Genomic DNA, 24,597 nt, shown 5'->3' with positions numbered 1-24,597 from the left:
CATCAGCCCTCTGGAAAATATTTCTTTTAAAGTAATTAGAATGATAGAATCATAGAACAGTTTGGGTTGTAAGGGACCTTAAAGATCATCTAGTTCCCATCTCCCTGCCATGGGCAGGGACACCTTCCACAGGACCAGTTTGCTCAAAGCCCCATCCAGCCTGGCCTTGAACACTTCCAGGGATGGGGCGTCTACAACTTCTCTGGGCAACCTGTTCCAGTGTCTCACCACCCTCACGATAAAGAATTTCTTCCTAATATCTAATCTAAATCTACTTTCCTTTAGTTTAAAACCATTCCCCCTTGTCCTATCACTATGCACTGTTGTAAAAAGTCCCTCTCCAACTTTCATGTAGGCCCCCTTCAGGTACTGGAAGGCTGCTAGGACTCTCCTAATTACATGTAATTAGGTCTTTCTTCTCTACTATCTATTTTCTATCAATTTCCTTTTACTGATAGGTCTTCTTAACTATTTCTAATTTATTTCAGCTTTCCAAATTTGATCCCTCTATCTTGATTTTAAAGTCTGTTCACTTTCAGTAGTAATAATATACTTAGCTCTTCAATATGTAGTGTAATAGCACCCAAACCCTTAAGTCTTGATGGTGGTTGTGTTGTTAATTGTTCTGTGCAGTCAGGTATTCTGAAGTCAGTGCAGTTCTATATACATGTCTGGCTTACTAACATAGTATATCTCCTTCTCTGTATTGTTTTTCCAAAAAGAATACTGAACATGCTTAATGAAAATGCAAATGAAGTGGGTCTAACGAGTTACTTAGAACTAATTAGTTAAGAAATGCAAATTTTGAATTCTTTTAGTTCACTTGATTTTTTTGTGACAAGTTATACTCAAATATACTGAGTGATGGGCATATGTGTAGTTTTTAATTTCAACTGTACTTTAAAGAAGTTCTTCCAATTCTTGTTCTTTTTCTGATGCTCACTTTTTATAAGGTGTTTTTTCATGCTAAGGAAGATTGTATTACCATTAGCTCTCTCTCTATTTCTTTCACTCTCTGCTTTTTACCTTGTGCTGCACCAACCATGAGAATATTACCATTTTCTGAGAGTATTACCATACACTGAGAGTATTTTCTTGGAAATTCCTAGATGAAATTCACCCCATGAATCTTTTCGCTGTTTCACCCTTAATTATTGATTACCTAGTTCTTTAGTCAACTGTGGTCCTCCCTCATCTTTGTAAGCACTGCACCTTTGTTCTCTGTCATAAACCACTTCATACTAATACATGTTTAATAATTGTGAAAGATCTATACTGCCTCTGTAGTAGGTATATATGTTCTGTGCTACCTCTGCCAACTCATAAATCAAGGAAAAAGTAGCTGTTCTCAGTGCTGTTCTGTTTTCTTCTTTTCACCAGAAATAGTGTAGGGAGACGATTCTCACAAATTTCTGTGTAGTTATTTTTTGAGACATGACACGCTACTGTTGCCCCTCCGTTGATGTACCTGCAGGAAGCCTGCGCATGATGTTAAACATAAGCAACATGAGCAAAGCAAAATGTAGAAGAAATTTGCAAAACGAAGGAAGAAAGACAACATATCCAAGATCTTTCAATCTGTCATTTTGTATTTCAGTGACAGGAGCGATCTCTTGCAAGATGCATTCGGTGAACTAAAATCATGTAAATTTAATAATTTTGTCCACTAAGGATTTTTAATGATTACCGTTGATCAGAGAACATATTACACTTTAGTGGCTGTTGGACTAAGTTTAAAATAAACCAAAAAGCCTTTCTATAACAAATTACATTGGTTGTTGAATGTTAAATAGTGATTCTGCAATATGTGTTAAGATTCAACAAATGTTTAAGGACATGTCATATCTTTTCACACAGTTGAGACAGTTCAGTAAACATACAGATGGTAATTAATGTATTAACACCATCTTTTAAAATATAAAACCATATTTGAGATATTTCATATAAATATATATGGTTTTAATGTCTGCAAGCCATATGCTTCTTTTTTATATCTTGCATACATACAGTGAAATGTAATGAAAAAAAATGCTTGTTACTGTTATACTACTACATCAAGAAATATACAGTAAATGCATTCTGCCCCTTACCTCCTGCCCCAGTTGAGTATCAAAGAATTTGTACAGAGCTTAGTAGTCTTTATGTTATAGCGTTTCAGAATGAGTGAGCTATCAGACATCTGCTTCTTAGGTAATCTTTAACTAAATAGTGTCTTTTCAGACTGAACAAACATTTCTTATTTATAGGTTATATGACTAGGCTCATTCCTGTACCCAGTTGAAATCAGTGGTACCTTTCACGTAGGTTTTATTAGCTTGTCAACCCAATGCCTGCTGATATCTCAAAATCTTCCCACTGAGTTAAGACAGTTTGGCTGACGTCCACCTTTAAATCAGGAACAATACAGGGGAAAAAACCTGCATATGTAGATGAAAGGTAAAGATGAGAGCAAGTTGTAAAGAAAAAAGTAGTTTTAAAGTTACTGAAAGATACTCTACTATACTGCACTTGCCTTTGCTTCTTCTGTGCTTGTCATTCTTTCCCTCAGTGTGCTAGAGATAATATTATAAAACCAGAGTACAGAAAAATCCTTTAGTAATTCAAGTATTGTTACACTCATACGACAATCTATAATATCACTGGCTCATCTAGGCTTGTCCAGCCTGGCGAAGGGAAGGCTGTGAGGACACCTAACAGTAGCCTGCCAATACCCATGAGGAGTCTATTAAGGTGTCAGAGACACGCTCTTCAGAGTTACGCATGGTGGGAAAGGGGTTATGGGCATGAGTTGAAATGAGAGGTTCAGAATGAACATAAGGAAAAACTTCGGAGGAGAGTCCAGCATGGCTGCCCAGAGGTTATGCCGTCTCTGTCCTTTGAGGGTTTCAAAATCCAAATGAATAAAGCCCCTTGGTCTGGTCTCATTTGATCCTTACTAGAGATGTCCTGAGAGCCTTTTCAGCCAGAATTATCTTACGATTGAATATTCAAGGTATGATCTATGAAATACTGATTCAGGGGGGATAATAACACCCCTTGAGCTACTGGCTGTGCTCCTGTTCACACGGCCCAGGATGGTGGTGGCTTGCTTTGCTGCCAGGGCTCACTGCAGGCTGATGCTCAGCTTGCTGTCTGCCAAAACCCACAGGGCTTTTTTCAACAGACTTGCCCCCCAGCCAGGCAGTGCCCAGCCCAGTCCCATCACTGCAGGGTTTTTTTTCTTCCCTAGTGCAGGACTTTGCATTTGTTCTTGTCAAATTTCATAAATTTCCTGTCAGCCCATTCCTCCGGCATGTCTAGGTCCATCTGCGCAGCAGTCCTGCCCTTAAGCATGTCAGTTAGTCCTCCTAGTTTGTGTGTCTTACCTGCAGACTTAAAGAATGTGTACTCCTTTGTGTCCTCAGGTCACTGATAAAGAGGTAAGGACAGATCCTTTATCCTTAAAGATATAAGGATAGATGCCCAAGTAATGCCACTTGCTATTGGCACCTACATAGAGCCCAGCCCTTTAACCACTACCCTCTGAGCCCAATCGTCCAACCACCTGGTTTCCACCCATCCAATTTGCAATGTCCCAATTTGGACAGAAGAATGTGGTGGGAGAAAGTGCAGAAAGCCTTGCAAAAGCCAAGTACCAGCCACTGTTCTCCTCTCATCCTGTGTTCAGTCAGTTCATCACAGAGGATGGTCAGATCGATCAGGCCACATTTACCCTTAGTAAATTCACGTTTCTTGCTCCCACACACCCTGTTCTCCTTCATGGCCCCCACAGTGTGTTCCGAAAGGACTCACCCCAGGATTCTCCCAGGGGCAGAAGTGAGACTCATTGATCTGTAGCAGTTAGGTAATCAAGCACATATACCTCTATGTCAGTGTTAATCCAATGGAAGTGAATTTAAATATTTATAGTTTTATATCTTGATTGCATTTATGAAGGACTAGCTAAAGATTTGGTTAGATCTGATATACCAGGTAACAAGCTCACGAACAACAGTTCAGCTGGTTAATGTAATTTTCTCCAGTTTGCCAACAGTCCCTGATTTTCTCAAGTACAAATATTTGCTCTGTTGATTATTTTCCTGTAGCTACCATAGATTTGTGTAGATATATATATATATCTCTTGAGTATCAATAATGTGAGTGGTAAGGAAACCTGCAAATACTTCTGGGTATTTTACGGGATTTTTTTTTCCTCTTGAACTGCAATAACTATGTTACTTTATGTATCAAGTGTACCATACATACTATTCTACGCTATATCCTTATCACTGCAATAATTAACATAAAGTGATGTAAGCATGATCTATGAAAGATCTTATTTCTGACAAAAATGGTTTGATTCCTCTTTGGATCCATGTTACTGATTGCCTGTGAATTGGTATTTCTAGGAGAGAGCAGTATAGTCCTACTGTATATTGGTATTTCCTGATGAAAATACACAAAGTATAGAATTACTGTGTGAAAGATGTTTTTTCACTATATTCCATTTCCTTCACAAAATCTTCATAAAGTGTAAGGATGGCCTAAGTTAGATGAATTAAATTTTGAGAATTTTTTTCTTTAACAAATTTGGTGAACTATATTTGCTTCCGATAGCTCTTTATTCTGAAACAGATTTTCTATATGTATAGCTTACTATTATGTCAGCTTAATTCACGTGAAGTTAGACTGTTTTTCTATAGTTTGTGTGTATGACTTTGTCCAGTCATGTGCCCACTAAATCCTGAATCCTGGTTCTCCCACAAGTACTAATATACAGTAACTGTAGATGACCGATACTGTTGCGACTTCTCAATAGCTAATAAAAAATACCAGAGATTGAGAACTGGTTTTGTTGTCAAGGTTCTTGAGTTTGGTGCTTTTTTCTTTCACAAATCATATAAAAGCTTAGGGCCCCAAATTCATAAAAAGGACTTATTAAATGACCAACCTAAAATTGTGTTTAGCAATAATATTTATTTAAATATCCAAACACAGCTCTAAGGACATAGTACAATACATTTAATATTTAAAATTCTGGCTGTGGATTCTAGACATCTGTTATCTTCTTTGCTGTGAGGGAGTGAGCTGTTAAGAGACAAACTTTCTGCGTATTTCAATCTGCTTATGGTAGGAGCTTGATGAAAGGAGGAGAGGACAGGAGCATAGACAGTTTGGGCAGCATCCTGCTCCTGGAACAGGGTGCACCTTTGCATTGAAATCAAAACAAAGCTGCTTACAAAAGAGTGCTACTCCCAAACACTGCCAACAGCTGAGCTCTACACTGAGGAAGCTCTTAGCCATTAGCCATAATTCATCTGTCCCCCATCCCTGACCTATTCTCACAACTGCACATACTACAACCATGTTTCTAAAGCTAGGCACATCTCCCTAAATATTTTCCAGTCCAAACAAAAAAACAAAATTAGTGTCCTTTTAGTTTGACACCTTTTCCATTGACCTTTCACAGCTTAGCTGTACAGTTGGCTTTGGCGCATGGAAGGGTTGCTGGTTTTGTGAAGCAAATCAAATGTTTAACGAAGGGGTTAATCTTCATACTTGTGCCACAAGACAACCAAGTTTAACTTTGGTGTTTTAAAGCTACAAATGTCAGTGGAGCTGTCATTCCACACTGCGCATGAATTTACTGGACCTATTCCATTTCAACAGGAGCTGAAGTTGGACACTGTTTCAATATGCAGCAAAAGAGAATAGTAAGGGCCCAGCTCAAGTGAGTTTATGGAAGTCATGCACAGCATAAAAAAAACGTTTGTAATTGTGAACATAATTTTACCCAGCAATTTTCACTTTATTACAACCTTATGTAACTGAGAGTGCTAGAAATCAATTTTTGAGGTAATATGGTCATTCAGAACCAGGGCCCCCTCCCCCAGACCACTAGATCAAATATTTTATTGCAAGGCCTATAATTTTTTTTTGTGTTGTATTTGAATGATTTATCACAATTAATTAATTACTCACTGTACTTCAGTGTTTTGAATCCATATTTAGAAACTTGAGGCTCAAATATACTGGGACTGAACTCCTTCCCTGGGAGAAAAAGAATCTCTTGAAATCCGTGTTTTAAAGGGAAAGCAATATAATAAACATGGGACACTAAAGCCAAGACCTTGTCATGGGCTACTATGAAGCTGCTATTTGGGAAGATATCTATAAGGTTGACTACTAGAATTGACTACTGAATTTGGAGGCTTATGTGTGTGATACTACACCTCCTAGAACACATTTTTTCAAAATTATAGAAATTTTTTTGCTTCTTTTGATTTTGTGGGCATATTGAAGAGCGATAAATGTTTTTTTAATAGACAGCAAGATTATTAAGGATCACCAAACCTATATCGCACCAAAATTTTACTTGTGAATGCATTTGTCACTCATGGCATAAACATGAATTTATCGCATTATATAACATAAAAATACATTTTATTTGTATACTTGGCGTTCATCTAAATATTCAAAATTTTGTTAAACAAAAAGTTGGAGTGTTAACGAGTTTTGGAAATGTGCTAATTCAAAGCAGTTAAATGTCTTTTACTGTGCTGTGTAGAAGCTAATTTACAGATAGCAGGTACCATATAGCCTGACAACACCATTTACAGTATTCTAGGTGAATTAAGGATTTCTCCTTTAAAGAAACCAAAAAATCTTTAGAAACAAGATTGGGCTGGCAACGTTTGACATGGTTGCTAAAACAAAGAGGATTCAAAAAATTTTTAGCAGTTGTGTGCTATGTGGAAATTAAACCCTTTAAATGCAGATTTCAGACAGGAAGAATGGTTGCAGTTATAAAACAATAATAAAAAACTTGGTAAAATGTTTTGTATTTTCATAGTTCTATGGTTTTATTATTAAATAAGATAATTAGCAGTATGTTAATTTTCATCTAGATTGCCTGAAACACCCTTCAAAGCTGAAGTCTTTTTAGTGCCATATATCAACAAAGTGAATTTAGATATGAGTTAATAGTCATTGTAATTAACCCAGCCATCAGGTTCCCAGCTGATGTTCTGAGGCTAATCTGGGAATGGCATCCAAGACTTGGTGACGATGGAAGTTTGGCAGTGTTGGTACTGCTTAGAATATGCCAGCGTTTCAGAGGAATTTTTTGTTGTTTATTATTATTATTATTTGTCAAGACACATTGCGGTGAAACACACCGGGAACCTGTCGGTGAAAGTTTGATCGGCTCCCGCGTTCCGTGCCCTGCTGGGCGGGAGGCGCTGGCATAAAGACATCGTTTTTCATGCCGTTGCTGCCCTGTTTCCTCTTTTTTTCTTTTCCGAGTCAACCTACAAACGCTTGCGGGCCCCAGCTCTGTGCTGCTGCCTGCAGAGAGGCTCCCAAACACGTGCGGGGGGAGAGCGGGGGGAACAGGGCAGCCTCCCCAGCACTAAGGTTCGTGAAGGTCCCTCAGCAGGGACGGACAAATGGAGGCTGGCCCGCCGGGCACGGCCGGCAGCTGCTGAGGCGGCTCCTGCCCGCCGGGGAGCCGGGGGCCGGGCCGGCCTCCCCGGGGGACCGCGGCCACCGCGGAGTGGCGGGGGAGCGGCGACCCCCAGCCCCTGGTGCCGCTGGCCCCGGCAGTGCAGCGCCCGCGCACCTGCGTGGAGCCGCCCCCCGCGGCAGCGCGCTCAGCCTGGGCGGCAGGTACGCGGGGGCGGGCGCCGCGCAGGTGCGCAGGGCGGGCCGCGCACAGCCCCTTCGTGTCCCCCGCGGCTGCGCGGGCGTGGCAGCTGTCACAGCCCCGCTGCCTCGTAGCGGCCGGGAGGGCGGCCGGCAGCGCGGCGCGGCTGAGCGCCGGCGGGGAGACCGGGTAAACTTTGGGTAAGTGTTGCGCGGGTGCGGGGGCAGCGCCTCTCGGCGTCGGGGCTGGGAGGAGAAGGGGGTCTTGGCGCACCGCCGCCCAGCGCGGAGCGGGCGCGGGGCTGCGGAGTGGCCGGGCGGCACCCGGGGGATGCTGGCGCCGGACAACAGGTACCGCAGCTGCGCGGGGGGGCGGGAGGGGTTGCGTGCGGGCGTGTGTGTGTGAAAGAGAGGGGGAGGGGAGGGGAGGGAATACGTGTGTGTGTGTGTGTGTCGCCTGTCCCCTCCCCCCTGCCGCCCGGCCAGAAAGGGGGTGGGAGATGCGCTGGCGCACAGCCGCTTAAAACCGCGCGGCCCGGCGGTGGCTGCCCGTTCCCGGAGCAGCGTGGCTGCCAAGCTCCGCGCTGCGCCCCGCCGGGCAACGGGGAGCGGGCGGCGGTGGCCCCGCGGGGCCGGGCGCGCTGGGCTGCGGCAGCCGGCGGCGGGGCGGGGGGCGCTGCCGGCGGAGGCGCCGGCGCTGGCGGTCGCCCGGCTGGATGGCCGGTTCCCGCGGCTGCCCTGCGCGACGGGCTCTCTCGCATCCCAGGGCCGAGCGTCGCCTCCTCCCGCATCGCACTGCAGTAAGTTCGCGAGTCGCTGGGCAGCTGAACTGGTTGCAATCGCGAAGCTGGCTGGGGGCGGGGGCGGCGTGTGTGTTGGCGTAGCGGAGGGGCTAGGCGGAAAGTTGTAGCTAACCGTGCCGTGTTGGATCTGTCACGACTCGCGGTTTTGGTTTTTAGTTAATTTGCCTCATTGACTCACATCGCGTTGCTCAACCCCCGTCAATGCCCTGGTGCTGCCCGGGCTTCGCGGACCGCGGGGGTTCCGAACGCCGAACTGCCGGAACGTGCAGTGCGGGTGTAGGGAACAAAAGATGCAGCTGGAAACTTGGGCTTGAAAGGCTGGTCTGCTGAAACTTTGTTGCCGTGTCAGATTGTCCAAGGGTTTTTTTTTTTTTTAGGGAAGAATTACAAATTGTGTACTAACTGGCAAAACTTTTGGATGTCTGAAGTCAATTTAGATACAGCTTAGTCTTGTTTTGTGTGGTCCAGTGTTGTTCTGCTCCGTTTTGTTAAAGAGCTTTATTTGTTGGGCATGCATGTAATTACATTTTTCACTGTAAGTATCCTGTTTTTGAAATGGATGAAAGGTTTTCTCAGAAGGCTATTGTATCATAAATATATCCATATCCCCTCCCTGCTAAACAAACAGGTTATATACTCATCAGTTAATTTTTCCTGTTTGACTGGTTTTCTACAAATATAGTGAGAACTGTATTCACTTTCAAAAGCAATTTTATTTGCTTGACATAACTTTAGAAAGCGGATGGAATAAGCTTATAAAATTTACATCATAAAATTAAAAAAGGCAATGCAACAGGATGGAGAAAACCAGTACTTCTTGCAGGAGAAATAGTCTTTTAAAAGCCACTAAACATTTCTTGCACTCCAGTTTAGGTCAGATGACCAAATGTAGCAAGGTAATAGTTTTTATTCTTTGCACTTGAACAATATAATACTTCTATGTATATTAAATAGTCATTATATGTCTGAAAAAAATCTATGCCAAGAACCTAATATGCTTTCGCAAATGACTGGACTTGTGCTATGCTTTATGGATAAAATGACAGGAAATTTCTTTGCTTCTTCCCAAAGTGATAATCCAGTGTTGCTCAGAGCCTGAGGTGCCGGTCTGGTATAGAACGAAAGCAAGCAGCGAGAAACGTGGGGCGTCACAGAGCAGTGCTTTCCTCCCGGGGCTTATGTCATCCCTGGTTCATTTGTCAAGGTGGAAGGACTTTGTTGTTTGTTATGGCAGGGAAGGCCTGCAACGATTACTCAACGGTCTGAAATATGTGTGGAGTGAGAGATTTTATGCTATGGATTTGAAATATTTGGGGCCTGATTCTGTTCATCTAGTTTAGGTGCCTGCAAACAGCTGAACTTGCTGCTGTTAAGCAGGTTTAGGAAAAAATACACTTTCCTATGTTTGTTTAGGAAGAAGAAATGTATCTGAACTGTTAGTTACAAACTGAAACTGTCTTTTGTAAACACCTATAGGTGTCTCAAACATTCGAAGAACGGTGTTCCATAGCAATGCATAAATGAACCAATAAGCTGTTTTTTAAGAGTTTATGCAGTTTGAGTGTAATAAAGTTAATACCTGTTTTGAAGAGCACTAGACGTCGGGGTTTTATTTATAAGGAGATTCTGCACCATTTCTGCTCTGGAACTATGTCATTCAGGTGACACTTTATGGGGCAGGTCTATGTACCTCTTCTCATTGGAATGAGATCACTGGAACAGGAATGAAGAGAATGATAAGAGGGTTGTAGGAAACCTGCTAGAGCAGCATTTTGATACAGCAGAGTGTATACAGGAGTAGAGATAGTAATAGGTCAGCACTGGAAAACTTCAAAGTCAGCTGGCTGGATAGCTGGACTGGACTTCTTTTGCTTTGTGCTTGTATGACAGTAGCACTGAGTTCTTGTGAATGGCACCTATAGAAGGAAAGTAAATGGGTTAAATTTATGCTTCATAATTAAGGTAATAAGTATTAACAGCATGTATCATAGAATCACAGAATATGTCAAATTGGAAATGATCCATAAGCAACTCCCCGCTCTTTACAGGACTGCCTAAAACTAAACTGTATGACTTACAGTGTCTTCTGGACGCTCCTTGAACATAGGTGACATATGATGTTTCATTCTCTTTGAATTTGTATGGCCTTTATTAGATCATTAATTTAAGCCTTCTGAACACAATTTTAACAAGTCTTTTGAAAGCCTTGGTTATTTCTGATATTTCCTTCCTTAAAGGTAACTTTGTTGCAAAACGCACTTTATGTGATGATACCTGTATTCATAGTGTACCCTCTCATCTTTTGTCATGGTGAGAGTTGTGGACCATTGTGAAACGTTCCCATCTGTGTGTCTAGAGTTATGAAAGAATGACAACATTCAGAAGGGAGGGGGCTACAGAAAGAATAGGTCTTGTTTTGTGGTTTGGTGTGCAGTAGCAAAAGCATTTAAGCCAGTCGTTTAACTGCAGAAAAGGGGAAGGTACTTGGGAAAGCCATCTAAGTTTATTTTAAAGTTATGGTGTGAAATCTGGGAGACATCAACAGAATGCAATGCTATTGAAGAACAGGATGCTGACCTCTTAAAAGCATTAGTTTTGGATTCTAGCTCCCTGCTTCTTGTTGCTGTCAAGTAAAGTTTGGAACCAACTTGAGGAGTTGCCAGTTGAGCTTTGCATTACTGTCTCAAGCAAAAAAATAAATCAATAAAATGTACCAGGCCTTGCTTTGAGTATCAATCACAATTTTATTATTTTTTTTATACCTGCACAGAATGAGTTCTAAGTCTTATTCTGTAGGAATTAAACATTTCACAGCCAGTTTAATCGATAGGAGATGGTACAAAAGGTTAAAAAAAAATCTTTCTGTGAAAAGAATTGCACATAAAGGATCTGTTGACTTTCAGTTTTGAGTTTCTTCAGTCAATAAGCTCTTGTCCATTGTTTCCTGTGGCACTTACAAAACAATTAGTAACAGTAATAGTGGACCTAGGACAATTACTTGTCCATAATTGTAATTTATAATAACAGTATTTTATTAATTATTTTCTTTTTGTGAACTAGTTTTATAGCTGAACCAGCAAATTCACAGTACTGGAGGAAAGTTTAAGAAGTGACATGTTGGGCCTTACTGAAAAGAGTTAGATGTTTGTAGTTATTTTTAATACCTTCTCTACAAGAGTGGGAAAAGTTGTAAATTTGGCCTTTGAAACTGATATAATCAGTTTGTCAACCTGACCTAATTTTCATTACACTAGTGATGCTCTTACTATGGATAGAAATGATCTGATGCAGGCAAGGTATTTAGGCCAATTCAGAAACTTGAGGAGTAATTTTTTATTTATTTATTTGAAATAAAGATGAGTAACTGTCTCCAAACACCCAGTAAAACAAATTTATGCAATGTAGAACACATTTTCATTTTTTAATTGTTTGTGAAGAAAATAGAAGATTTCTCTGAATAATGTTTGCAGCAGTTTAGCCCTGAGGGGATATAGTCTGCTTTAGTTAGTTTGCCACAAGTTTAAAAGCTTAACAAATGTAAGTATTTGGAGGCTGTTTAATTATTTCTTCCCTAGCCTCTTAATACTAGTTTGGAATGTAAATGTACAACTCTGATACTATTGTGCTGCCCTAAACTCTTAAAAAAAAAAAACAAAACCACAAACCCAGCAAAACCCCAAAGCACACGCAAACTTTCAAACACATTTGTCAGTTCAATGTTACTAATTAGACTTCCAGTTGTGGGGACAGATTAACTTTTTATTTTTAGATAGTTTGTTATTTATTGTGATAAACCATGAATAAAATAATCTCTAGATACTTCTTTATTTTTTATTAAGGATTGTAATTTTCAGGAATGGACCTTTTATGTATGCTGGCAGAATTCTTCAGTTCATGCAAATGCCATGAATCATTTAATATTTTAGTTTTATTTTCAGCCACATTTTGATTACTTGGTTTGAAATTGTGAATTTCTTCCGTTAGACATTCAATAGGATGCCTAGTGCTTAGTATTAGTAAGTAGCAGCTCACTCTCTAGTCCTTATAGTAGGAACAATCCCAACAGATACATAATGCATTTTTCACAAAAGTTTATGTTGCACCACGTGCAGCAAACTCTGTGAGCCTTCTGCTGTGAAGTGGTGCTTCACTTCCCCTTTGGACTGTCTTGCGGGACACTATGAAGCATTCCAGTGTAGTGGTGATTTAGGGAACGTGGAGAACTCACATGGATGATGGGAACTTGATCCTCTTTTCCTTTGTCTTCATATTGCGTAAAGGAAAAGCAACTAGTCAAATTTGTCCTCTTTGCTCTAAATTTGTCTCCAGGTGTACTCTTCTGATGTTTACACTGGTTCAAGTTTGGAAATTATCTGAAATCAATCTGGAACACTGTTGAAGTATATGTGGCTTTTTTGTGCCGTTATATATTTGTATGTTAATGGTCCTAGATATTTGACAAGCTAAATTTCAATAAAAGAGAGAAATAGGAAACAGTAAGGCAGCTGTATCAGCCCAGGAAAGAATTGCAGATGATGTGAAATCAGCAGGCTTTCCTGTCTTGTCTTCTGGGAGGAAAAGATGTGGCATCTTGTAAATCTAGTCTATAGAGGCTATGGCCCAGATATAAGTGGTATGAACCACTGCATCACAAGACTCAAGAGTCTGCAGCTTTTTTCCTCTGGCATCTTTTGCCTCTTTAATTGTGGGTTTTTTGATGTTTCCTGCATGAATGGTTGCATTCATCAACTGAATGGGAGGTAATATTAGGCCAGAAATATGTTTCTAAGAAGTGAGGAAGGGGGGAAAAAAAAAGACATAACAGAATTAATAGCCAAAAAATGATACTGAAGTAGATGAAAATGGACAAATAAGGAATAAATTAGGCATGAAAAAGGGAATTTAATGGTTACTGTTTTTCTTTTTTTATTATTTTTTTTTCAAGTTTAGTCTTCAAAGAAAATATTTTCCTAAAATTTAAAAGAACCTAAGCTAGTGGATTATATGAAAAGATTTTAGAGTTAGAAATGTAAAACTTGGATTAATCTCTTCTACATATCCAGGATGCTGTTTCGTCCTAGAATTTTTTACTCAAAATTTTTACTTTGGCTATTTCTTCATATTTTGATAATTCAGTTGTCATTTAGAGTTCAACATTTTTATAATGTTAAAAATATACATAAATGGGACTAATCCTCCCTATGTTCAGTATCTAAACACCATCTGGTTACCTTCTGTCTCTCCTGTTATTGCTAATGGAAAGACAAAAGCACCTGCTGAGGAAAATTTTAATTTTGAGATGTGCATCCTATATAGGTCAGTTGAAGTACATTCTTGATATATTTGGGTCTCTTAATTCATTGTAAAGGGTGCCTGGCTGGGATGACTCTTTCACAGTTTAAGGTCTAATTTTAAGGCATCCGGCTTTGGGTGAGATTAATTGTACCCTAGGGTATTTTATCAACCAGTAGGATAAGTGTAAGGGAGAACTGAACTCCTAAGAATGTGTAACATCTTCTCCATGCATTACTGAAAATAAAGTAAAATAGCCTTTAAAAAAGTAGTTCCTTAGAATGGGCCAAGTACCAGAAGTTAAATATCAAAGGGCCTATTTTTAAGTATATCTAAATAAACAAGTACTTTGGAGTATTTCCATTTTTCTTCGTGTCCTAAAAAATGGCTATGATACACTTTTATCAAAAGCCTCTGTCTTAACTCCTTACTGATAAAAAATATTCCAGTAACACTTTTCAAATGGAAAATAAAATTATATCATTCTCCAAAAATTCTGGATTAACTTTGAAATTTGAAGTCTTGCTTAAGCATGTAATTTTACTTTGTTCTACATGTCACGTGTGTTGAAAAACTATTATGTATATGACTAGGTTTATCTTCATATGCTGTTGGAAATCTAAAATTGTGTTGTACTTCAATGACTTTTGCTCAGGAGGGGCAGTGGGTCATTTTGGCTTTTTTTACTTTAAAAGTGCTCATGAAAATGTTTGTGTTGCAACAGTCTTACAAATTCTGGGTCAAAGAATTCAAACAGTCTAAACTATGTAATCTCTTATATAACAGAAAGATAAAACTTTGGATTGCCTTTGTTAGGCTTAGTGCTGTTGACACAACTGTTTCCTCATGAAAATAGAATGGATGGAGGAATCCTGGGGAAACCTTCCAGTTTTGAAGATTAGGTGTTGTTAATCACAGTAGATTACTCTGATAAGAATATTAAGGTACTCCCTCTTTAATTTTAAAATGCCAAGTGGTTATTTTATGTTCCTTACATAGTAAAATGCCGTATTCAGTTACGTAAGTTTTTGCCTTTGTGACTTCAAAATAATGACTCATAGAAAAGCTTTATATTCTGTCAAAGGCTCTTTTCTATAAATAATTTTGATGTCTAGAAACTATAAAACCAGCTTGTGAAGTTACTTGTATGAGTGATCAAGATTATTTTTCTACCCTGGTTTTATAGCTGATTCTGCTTTTAAGTTTTTAGTTATTGGGAGCTCTTTTTTTCTGGGAGTGCACCAGTTTGGTGATTTTTACATGTCTCTGTTGGTGTTGAGAAAAATAATCTTGATGGATGACCCAGTACTTGTATCTCTATGAACTCTCTAGTTGAATCTCTAATGAGCAAGAGGAGATTCAAGTCTCTAGTAAGGATTTCTGTGTGTTCTTATTCAGGTCTGATGAGCTGGAGGTCAGGGAAGATCACAATGACAGAAGGATTTGTAGAACTGCACAGCTACACTTTTCCAAATAAAAACAACATATTCAGTCATATTTCAGTGCAGTTGAACGGAAACTAATAAGAATATATGAGCCATATAAAACATCTTATGCTTTGGAAGAGCTCTCCTTGAGGGTTTGGGCCATACTCCCTCTGACCTTATTTCAGTTCAGGGCACATTCCTGATCAACTCTGGTCACTCAGTGAAGCTTTTTCATTTAAGATCACACATAAGCAACTCTAAAAATGCTCTCCAGCTAAAGGAAGAAATGACCTTTCACCCTTTCAGTATCCTAACACAATGACATATTAAGGCAGTGAAATCTGCATGATTAGTCCAGGACGCTAACTAAAAGGATGACCACTGCTGTAGGGGTGGAGTAATGCTTTTCACCATCTAGACACCTTGAAAACTGTAATTCATCCTTAATTCATCTACCATCTTAAGATAAAATTAAATAAAAATTTTATTTGCAAACCCCAAAGTGAACTACCATGAAGCGTGATTTATAATGACAGCAGATACAGAACTGAAAGGCATTCTTGCTTTGTTTACTTGTACTAAAATCAGATCAAAGTCTTCTATGTATCCTGACAAGGTGCAACTCCTTAGATTTGCTGTGAGGACAAGGTCTGGTTCATCGTGCATTATTTACGTTCTTGGCCAGCTTTCACTGGAGAGTGTCACAAGCAGGAAAAGTTTGCCAATTCTTGTACATATTTCTTGGCATGTTCTACAGTTTTCATTCAGATTCAAATGCTTCATCCCTTCCCCTTAGAGATCTTTAATTTATTCAGGAAAAGTTTCAGCACTCCTCCCCTTGTCTTGTTTACTGCTCTCATTCTTTAGAAATGCAAATATGTGTTTGGCAGAGCAGGTGCCATCTCTTATAAGCTATGAGCAAATTATTAACCCCTGAAGGACTAAAATGCTGTCCCTGTCCAGGGAAGTTGGTATGTGTATCCCGATATGAAGATCGTCTGGACTTGCTGAACCTTGTGTTTTCATATCAACATGTACATTGCTAACCACACTTAGATACTAACATGAGTATGAATCACACAAGTAACTCATTATTGCATTTTGATAGCAAAACTGATTTTCATCCTGTTTAGACTGAATGAGTCTCAACTCTGTGAGGGATGTGTTGACAGATATAGAGGTATATAGAACCTCTATAAATAAAACCTGTATGTTTACTTTCTTTATGGAACCTACACAACCCCAACACCGAAAACTGGTACCTGCTACATCCATGTGAATGTTTTGGGGATGTTGGGGTTTAAACACAGCTGGTAACTAAGTACCACACAGCCGCTAACTCACTCCCCCCTCACCCAGAGGGATAGGGAGAAGAATCAGAAAGGAATGTAAAACTCGAGGGTTGAGAGAAGAGCAATTTGGTAAGTAAAGCAAAAGCTGCACACACAAGCAAGGCAAACCAAGGAATTCCTTCCCCACTTCCCATGGGCAGGCAGGTTCAGCCATCCCCAGAAAAGCTGGGCTCTGTCACACGTAATGTGTGGCTTGGGAAGACAAATGCCATAATGCTGGATGCCCCCTACACCCCCTGCTTCTTGCCCCAGCTTATATATACTCAGCATGATGTCCCATGGTATGGATTATCCCTTTGGCTAGTTTGGGCCAGCTGTCCTGGCTGTGTCCCCTCCCAATCTCCCGTGCCACCCGCCCCCCCCCCCCCCCCCAAGCCCTTTCAATGGCAAGGCCCAAGGAACTGAAAACTCCCTGACTTAGTATAAACATCACCCAGCAGTGACCAAGAACAACGATGTGCTATCAACATTTTTCTCACACCAAATCCAAAACACAGCACTGCACCAGCTGCTAAGAAGAAAATTAGCACTATCCCCGGACAAAGGATATGCAAGAAATGTTAAGGCTGTTGAAAAAGAAGTTCCTTGTGCAAAGCACAAAGTTTGTAGACACTTTAAACTGTTAAAAAATCAAGCACCTGAAGACAGAACAGCTGTGGTGATGATTTTTAACCTGTGGGTGTTGTAGAAAGGACGAGAATACTTGTCTTCAACAATGTTGTCATTATTTCTGCAGATTTAACCCAAATTAGTTCACTGAGTATTTCTTTCTTTCAATAACCTAATGGAATTGAAGAACAGAAGGGAAAGAAAGACAGTTGATGATGGCGCATCCTTTCTGGTTTAGTACTTTAAATGCCCCATAATACCCTTAAATACCTTAAAGTGGAGGTAAGCAGCATGATGTGAAGGCCTTAAATGTTAAGTTTTTCATGGAGAAGAATCGTGTATAGTAGGTGGGTTCTTCTGAAGAATTGATAATGAAGTTTACATTCCTCAATATAGTAGCAGTGGGATTCTGTAGATCACTGCAAGCACAATTAGAACTTAAAGGGCTATTTTCCATTAGTTATTATCTAGTTATTTTTGAAAATTATACATATTGCCAGTAAAACCTTTTGTTTGCCCAAATATTTATGGCAAGTATGTACCATATATGTAGGAAGTGAACACACACAGCAGTGTGACAAATGTTGTAGCTTTTAGTTTTTTTCAAAGAAAAATAATTACTGTTAACTGGTTTGTCTGGACTTTTTGTTTTTGTGGAGTCTTATTCTGCACATAGTCCTTAAAGTGCTCTGTGGCTTATTCATATCAAGACAAGGCACTATTAGCAATGCAGGTGAATGGGATCATTCTTCATCCTTCTTCTTAGAAGTATAAGGATAGCTTTACTGGACCAGACTAGGAGGCTGTCTGGACTAGTATGCTGTCTCCTAACAGTGATTATGATATGAAGAATGTAAGAATAGGCTGAGCATCCCCAGAGCATTCCTCCAGGCTACGACACTCTATACACTTTAATTATTTCACAGATTTAAGCAGAAAGATTTCAGAAGAATTCTGGTGTACTCATTTGTTCTTTATGAGCAGGTCGCTTCATCTTTTTTGTCCTTCCCTTTTTCCAGTTCTACTCTAATCGATATCAAAATCGAGAAACTCTGTATGTCACGTCACTCTGTATGAAACTCAAAATGCATGTGTGTCAGGGATCTCTATGATGGAATATTTTTTTTTTTTATTCTCTATTCCTTTCCGAATACTTTTGTTTGAATGCTGTTGAGCACTGATCTGATGTTTTCTGATTTTAATTCCAAAATTTAATTTCTGAGTGATAAGTCATCAATGAGGAACTCACTGTTCATCACTTTGTGTAGCACAAGGTGGTGGGTTTTTTTCTTTCCTATGTGCATTACTTTATTTTCATCAAAGCTGAAGCATATGAGACTATTCCAGCGGGAAGTGTAGGGTAGCATTAACAAGCAAGAGAAAGGAGAATCAGGCTATTAGGTGATTTAGTACTGATATTATATCTGAATTCTTTTTCAATTCTCTAAATCTTTTCCTGTATCTAGCTTTAAAAACATTCTGGTATCAGCATGGTTTCATTTGTATGGGTGTAACAACAAGTAGAAGAATGATTTAATCATCCATTGGAAAAAGGTTGGTTTTAGTTGTGATTAAAACACACATTGAACTTAAAATCATTTAAAAGCTAAAATTCGTAACAGTAAAATGAATCATACCTCTTGTGTAAACTTACTCGTTTAAAGAATTATTAGAAATAAAAATGTTTTAAAAATTCTTTTGAAATGTTGGGGTTTTTTTTGGTTTTCTGTGTTTGCTAGTTTTCTAACCATGATCTAATACAAAATATTCTGCTGCCTAATACATAAAGACTTGGATTTCGTCCATTTAGAACATGGATGTGCATATATAAGTATGCGTACATTCTATATAAACTTATATTGACTATGTGCTGAACGTGCCAGCAAATATTCATTGTATATTGTGAAAATTATTAAATTTATAGCTGTCAGAGTTGTCTATTACAGTTTAGTTACTTACAGGAATTGAGATTTTGAGGTGGTAGATACAGAAACAGTTCCTAGTCAAGTGGCTAACCCTAACTGGGATCACATTAGCTCTGGATGAAGTCAAAACCTGACAGAAATGTTTTTATCTAGAGCAGATGTCCAACAGAAGCAAGGTTGGTAACTGGTGCTACGTATGTGTGCATGCTATTACTAAGTAACTAACTGTGTATTACAATATTATTAAAAAAAAATCAGAATCACCATATTCATCCTCTTTTAATTGACTAAGATAGCAATGGGAACATGGAGCTGGAATGGATCACGTGGACCATTGTATCTAGTCATTTACAGCTTCAGGAAACATGTCGTAGATGCTTCATTCACATGGGGCTCAATGAGCATCAATTTTGCACGCCCTTACCACAAGCCACAGAATGCCTCCATGCAGTCTGAAAAATAACTTAAGATTTATGGTACAAGACTAAGACATGAAAAAAATAATGCTCCAAGAGAAAGGGCAAAATACTGAGATAATTTAGTTTAGAATAAAATGTAATACTTTGGTTATGTTTGTATGCTTGCTGTGCCCATCTGTGAAGATGTTCAAGCAAAGCAGTTACAGTCACAATTTTTTAAGGTCTGCTATTTTTAATCTAAATATTGAAGCAAGTGGGAACAATATTACATTTTAATTTGTAAATCTAACTTTTCTCTACTGGGAGTCTGTTTCCAATAATTGCACTTCAATGAAGTTGGTGATTGCACTTAGAATAATTTATGGGATTTTTTTTTCAATTACCTGAACTACTCATCGTTGTAAATAATGCTTGTAAATAATAGTGCTTATAAATAATAAAGTATATAGCCTTGCATTACATAATTTCTTTAATCCTTTTAGTAGGAGTTACAGTTCTGTGACATGTTATATGACAGTAACAGAAATATTGTCTGGTATTTCATAGGTAGTCTGAACTAATGACATAGATGGGTGCCCCCCTGTTAGGTGTACAGTAAAATAATTTACGTTACAAAGAAATCCAAGCAATTTTAGCTCAGTAAGATATGTATTTAATAATAACCAGTGAACTGTTCTGGGCTAGTAAAATTACTGCACACTGAACACTATCAAATGACTGTTCTGTGGATCTGAACTTGTGAAGGTGAGTATAATAAAGCAAGGGAATATTAAGTGAGGAAACCTGATGCTGCTGGTCTCCAGTTACTACTCCTTTTAAAGCTCACTTATTCTGAAAATATTGAGGTAGACCGAGCAGCATTTCCTATACTGTGAAGTTCTGAAGAAAAAATGATGTATAAAATCAGTGCATCACAATGTTGACTATTGAGATGTGGGCTCTGGTGTTGTGAGTCTCTTGACAAAATTTATCAAGTCTATTTTCTGTGTATTTTCCTTAAGCTTTGTTTGTGTTATGGCCCTCATAGCAGATGCATAGGGAGCATATGCAGGCAGCTGATTCTCTGGGGGACATTCATTAGGATTTAGACCATGATGAATTCATGCCTCTGGAACTGTCAATGACCTTCTGTGTGCAGAGCTGCCACCAACATACATGGCAATTTCACTTGTGTGCAGATTTCAATATGTAGTCCCTGAGAGAGGCTTCAGTTAAGCCATTTGTGGTCAGTAATGTGGGAATTGGTAGTGAGCTATATTTGAAATGTCCTGCTGCAGTCATAATTTCATTCATTTTGGAGAAATGAAACCAGAAGATGGGTGGATCTGGTATTTAATTACTTTTGTAACTTTTAGATCTTTAGTTGATTTTCCTCATAATGGAGTTGCACGTAGAAGATGCATGTGCAGATGTGAATATCATGTAACTTTTTAAATTTTAATACAAGAAAAATATTCTTGAACTTTTGCTTCTGTAATTTTTCTATTTGTCTGCATGTTGCTATATTGGAACAATGCTTACAACTCTGCTTTCTAGGAATGTGGAAAATATATACAGTAATTCTTAGACAATTAATATTGCAGTCATGAGTCTCCAGATACAGCCCTTTGTTCTACATCACTGTTGTTCCTGTACTTTACTGTATATAGGTGATCAGCTGCGCATTATACGATAGGATTTTTTCTGTTACATTGGTGCCATGGTGGTAAGAATCCTAGAAATATGGAAACATACTAATATAATCTAGGGAAATCTTAGTACAAATGATATAATTCTTACATTACCTGGAAATACATATTCCGTGATTCACAGAACTAAATCTTAAAATATTTTTAAAAATATCTTTTTGAAAAAAAAAATCAAAAAAATATGTTAAACATGTTAAATCTGTGTGTGTAAGCCTATTCCTACATCATTGTCTTAGTCAAATGTGCAACAGAACGTGAGCTCAGCTTAGTGTTACTCCCCTTGTTGCCCACCCTTTTTATAACAATTTGGAAAAAAATTCCTCTTACATTTCCTAAAACAGACCCCCAAAAGAGCAGCTGAGGAAAATTCCAACCATGTCTGTCTTACATGCTCCGAGTGTTACTGCAGCCTTGTTTTTTCAATCTCTGCTGCTGCCTCCTCATTTTCCATGTCCTTGAGCTGTTCCTGGTTTTTCTTTTCCACTGGATGTTGATAATGCACTCCAGCCCAAGCAGGTCCCATCTTCATGGTTCCTAATCCCTGATCTCAAAGGCTGATAGGGCACTGCCAGTGGTGACTGCAGTGGAAGCAAACGCAGCAGGGTGAAACTGGACTTCTATTCAGCAGGTTTGCTATTTTGGGATTTTTTGATGCTGCTGTTCTGTTTTTTTGGGGGGTTTGTTTCATTTTGTGTGTTTTTGGTTTGTGGTTTTTTTTTTTCCTTTTCCCCTCTGCCCCCGCCCTGAAGATTGGAGAGAACTGGTCTGTATAGGAAATGAAGGGGGAAAAAGAGAAAATAGTATAAAATCAATATTTTTATTTTCAAATACTTATTGCCTTGAAGAGATGGTGAAGGCATTCCCCCTCCCTCTTTTTGAAATGGAATTCCAGTAAAAATTCAGGGTGCCTTCATGTGTTTGACTTAACTGTGCATCTTATCTTTCAATTTCTGCAAATGTCCGGTTTGGTTCACACAGACAAGGTGTAGGGGAAAGTGATGGGCAGGTGCTGACAGGATTGTCATATGCACAGTCACACTTGATTTGCATTTTATTTCAGAGTGTTTTGAGTGTATTTCTGTTTCAAAATATTTACTTTTCTACTGGGGATGATTTAAGCAGTTAGTGACGCGCAAAAAGTCAAGCTGCTTTCCTATCTACTGAGTGCTGGGGCTAAAATTTAGCACTGGGTAAAACTGAGCAGGTTCGAGGCAATGATGCTTAGGGCTGAGTGAATCTTTGCTTTTTAAATGAAGGAATGGACTGTATTATTTTGCGGAAATTGCACTTTATGAGGACATGAATATCACTTATTCAGAGAGCCAAAGTGCTACTGTTAAAGATGGTTTGTGAGACCAGACAAGATTGACTACCAGAGCAAAGCGTCAGGAAAACTTGGTAGGAACAACCACATACAATCAAATAAAGTCTGTCACTGGGTGTTTTTTTTAATTTTTATTTTTATTTTTTTCCTTTTTCTGTGTGTGTGAGAGAGATGCTTAGGGTTGTTTTCCTGGTAGGTAAAAGCACAGTGGGAAATGGTGATGTGGGTTTGAGAGACACTCTGGAAATGCTGTCATGTTTGTTGGGAAAAGCTGGTGACCTGTGTGGAAACCTTGTGACCGCATCCTGCACAGGCAGAGCAGGAAAATTGCAGCTGCTGCTGGGTCCTCTTCTGCTGTGGAGTGAAACACAAGAACATGAGAACAGGAGGTAAAAGATTCAGGATGGGTACATTCCTCCACAAGGGTGAGAGTAGCCAGGACATCTCTCAGTCTGTGAATGAGGCGATGTGCTATGGCTTTGGAATGGGTAGAGCAAGGAATGTTTTTGTTTGAGGGCATAAACTAAGCCTGTGGTGAATACCGGAGCACATGAGGAACAAACAAAATGTTGTGGTGAGTGTTTGAGTAACATCCACTTACAGAGATGTGAAATGGTGCTCAGAAGCAGCACGCTGAGAGCAAGGATAAGTTAGAGGCAGTGGTGTCTGGGAGGTGTGAAGGGGGAAAGGTTCTTTGGCAAGGGAAAGAGATGTGTCTTCACATTGGTGTTGCAATTGCTGTGCTTTCATATCAAGGTGTTAGAAATTTTTTATGATGCTTTGCATGTAACTTTTTTTTTTTTTATTACTAGTATTCCACTTTGGACCTATTTTGACAGAGGCATTATCTGCATGACCAAAGCAATCTGAAATAAAATTAAAATAAAATTCTTCCTACTTCATTGATGTCTAAAGAAACCCAAACCGAACCAACCCCAAGCCCAGAACACCCATGTGAAATGTGTATTACAAAACCAGTGATAGCTGTGTGATGCGTGGAGTGGGGGGTTAGATTCCGTATGCCTCTTACATGTTTTAGAACTATTATCTATAAATTGAAGCAATTTATGGAACTGGGGAAATGAAGTTCTGTGATAATACTCTTACTGTCATCTGTATGTGTTACTGCTGTCTGTCTGGACAGTTGCGTAAAAGGATGCAGTACCTTTGAACTAGACCATTTGACCAAAAAATACTAATAATCTAAGAGCATTGGTTATGCTATGAAAACATTGGACTTCTTAGATAATAGCCATTTAATCAAGTTAATGGAAGCTTTTGTCCTAATTGTAAGTCAGACATGAGATAATATGAAGCTGTACCGATGCAGAAGGTTATTGTTCTTTTGAAAGGGGTTTCAGATGACTTCACCACAGGATTTCTGGGGATGTTCCTCTCTGTATCTGTTGCAAAATAACTGCTCTGGTGCAGTGTAAATAAGATTAGTATGCCTATTAATATAAAGTATTTATTTTGGACTTAAATCAGAACTTTATGATTATTATGGTATTTTGCAGAGATAAAAGTAAGTAAACGAGCAAAGCCATAGTGCTTTTGCAGCATTAAAATGGATAGCTTCTATGTCAGGAAAATATTCTTAAAACAGAGCAGATAAGGTATGCCAATATTTTCTTCCTTTCTTGATGTTCTGTAGAGCAGGTGAAATGCATCAAAAGTGTTTGGCCTGATGAAATTTTTTTTTAGCGTTGACAACAGAACAAAAGAAAGGCCCCCCTCCTGGCTCTGCAGTCCTTTCTGCAGGTGTGGCATCCATACTGTTTGCAGTGTATCCTGTGGAAGGACTGAGATGACACTGGCCAAACATGAGGGTAACATTAGATTGTCAGATCCCGGACATGTTTACTCGTGGCCACCTGGCCTCTCTACGTCCATGCCCCCATGCTGGCTTACTTTTGCTGGTATGGATGATGCTGTTGGCTGTTCTGTTGCTGCCACAGCTGCTGCGGGTACCTGTGGCACAGGCTGATACTGAAGGGTGTGTGTGGGTAGAAGGGAAGGGAGCCAGGAGGACTTGCCTCCTGAGAAAGCTGGGGCTCCAATTCCCTATGCAGTCCCTGTGTCGTGGGGATCCTCATCTGCCTCTGCAGCCATGGAGCTCTCCCACACGTGACCGC

At 39.4% G+C, this 24,597-nt stretch overlaps 1 protein-coding gene across 1 annotated transcript in view; it reads left to right on the top strand.

The window, feature by feature from the left end:
* Positions 1-8,128: 8,128 nt before the first annotated feature.
* DGKB (diacylglycerol kinase beta) overlaps positions 8,129-24,597 on the top strand; it is a 363,209-nt gene continuing 346,740 nt past the window's right edge. The window contains 1 exon segment of the mRNA XM_037387123.1: positions 8,129-8,423. The gene's annotated coding sequence lies outside the window, so the exon portion shown is untranslated.

Source organism: Falco rusticolus, chromosome 4 (assembly GCF_015220075.1).
Source record: "Falco rusticolus isolate bFalRus1 chromosome 4, bFalRus1.pri, whole genome shotgun sequence".
In the NCBI taxonomy this organism is placed as follows: domain Eukaryota; kingdom Metazoa; phylum Chordata; class Aves; order Falconiformes; family Falconidae; genus Falco; species Falco rusticolus.
This window is presented reverse-complemented; position numbering and strand designations above follow the sequence as displayed.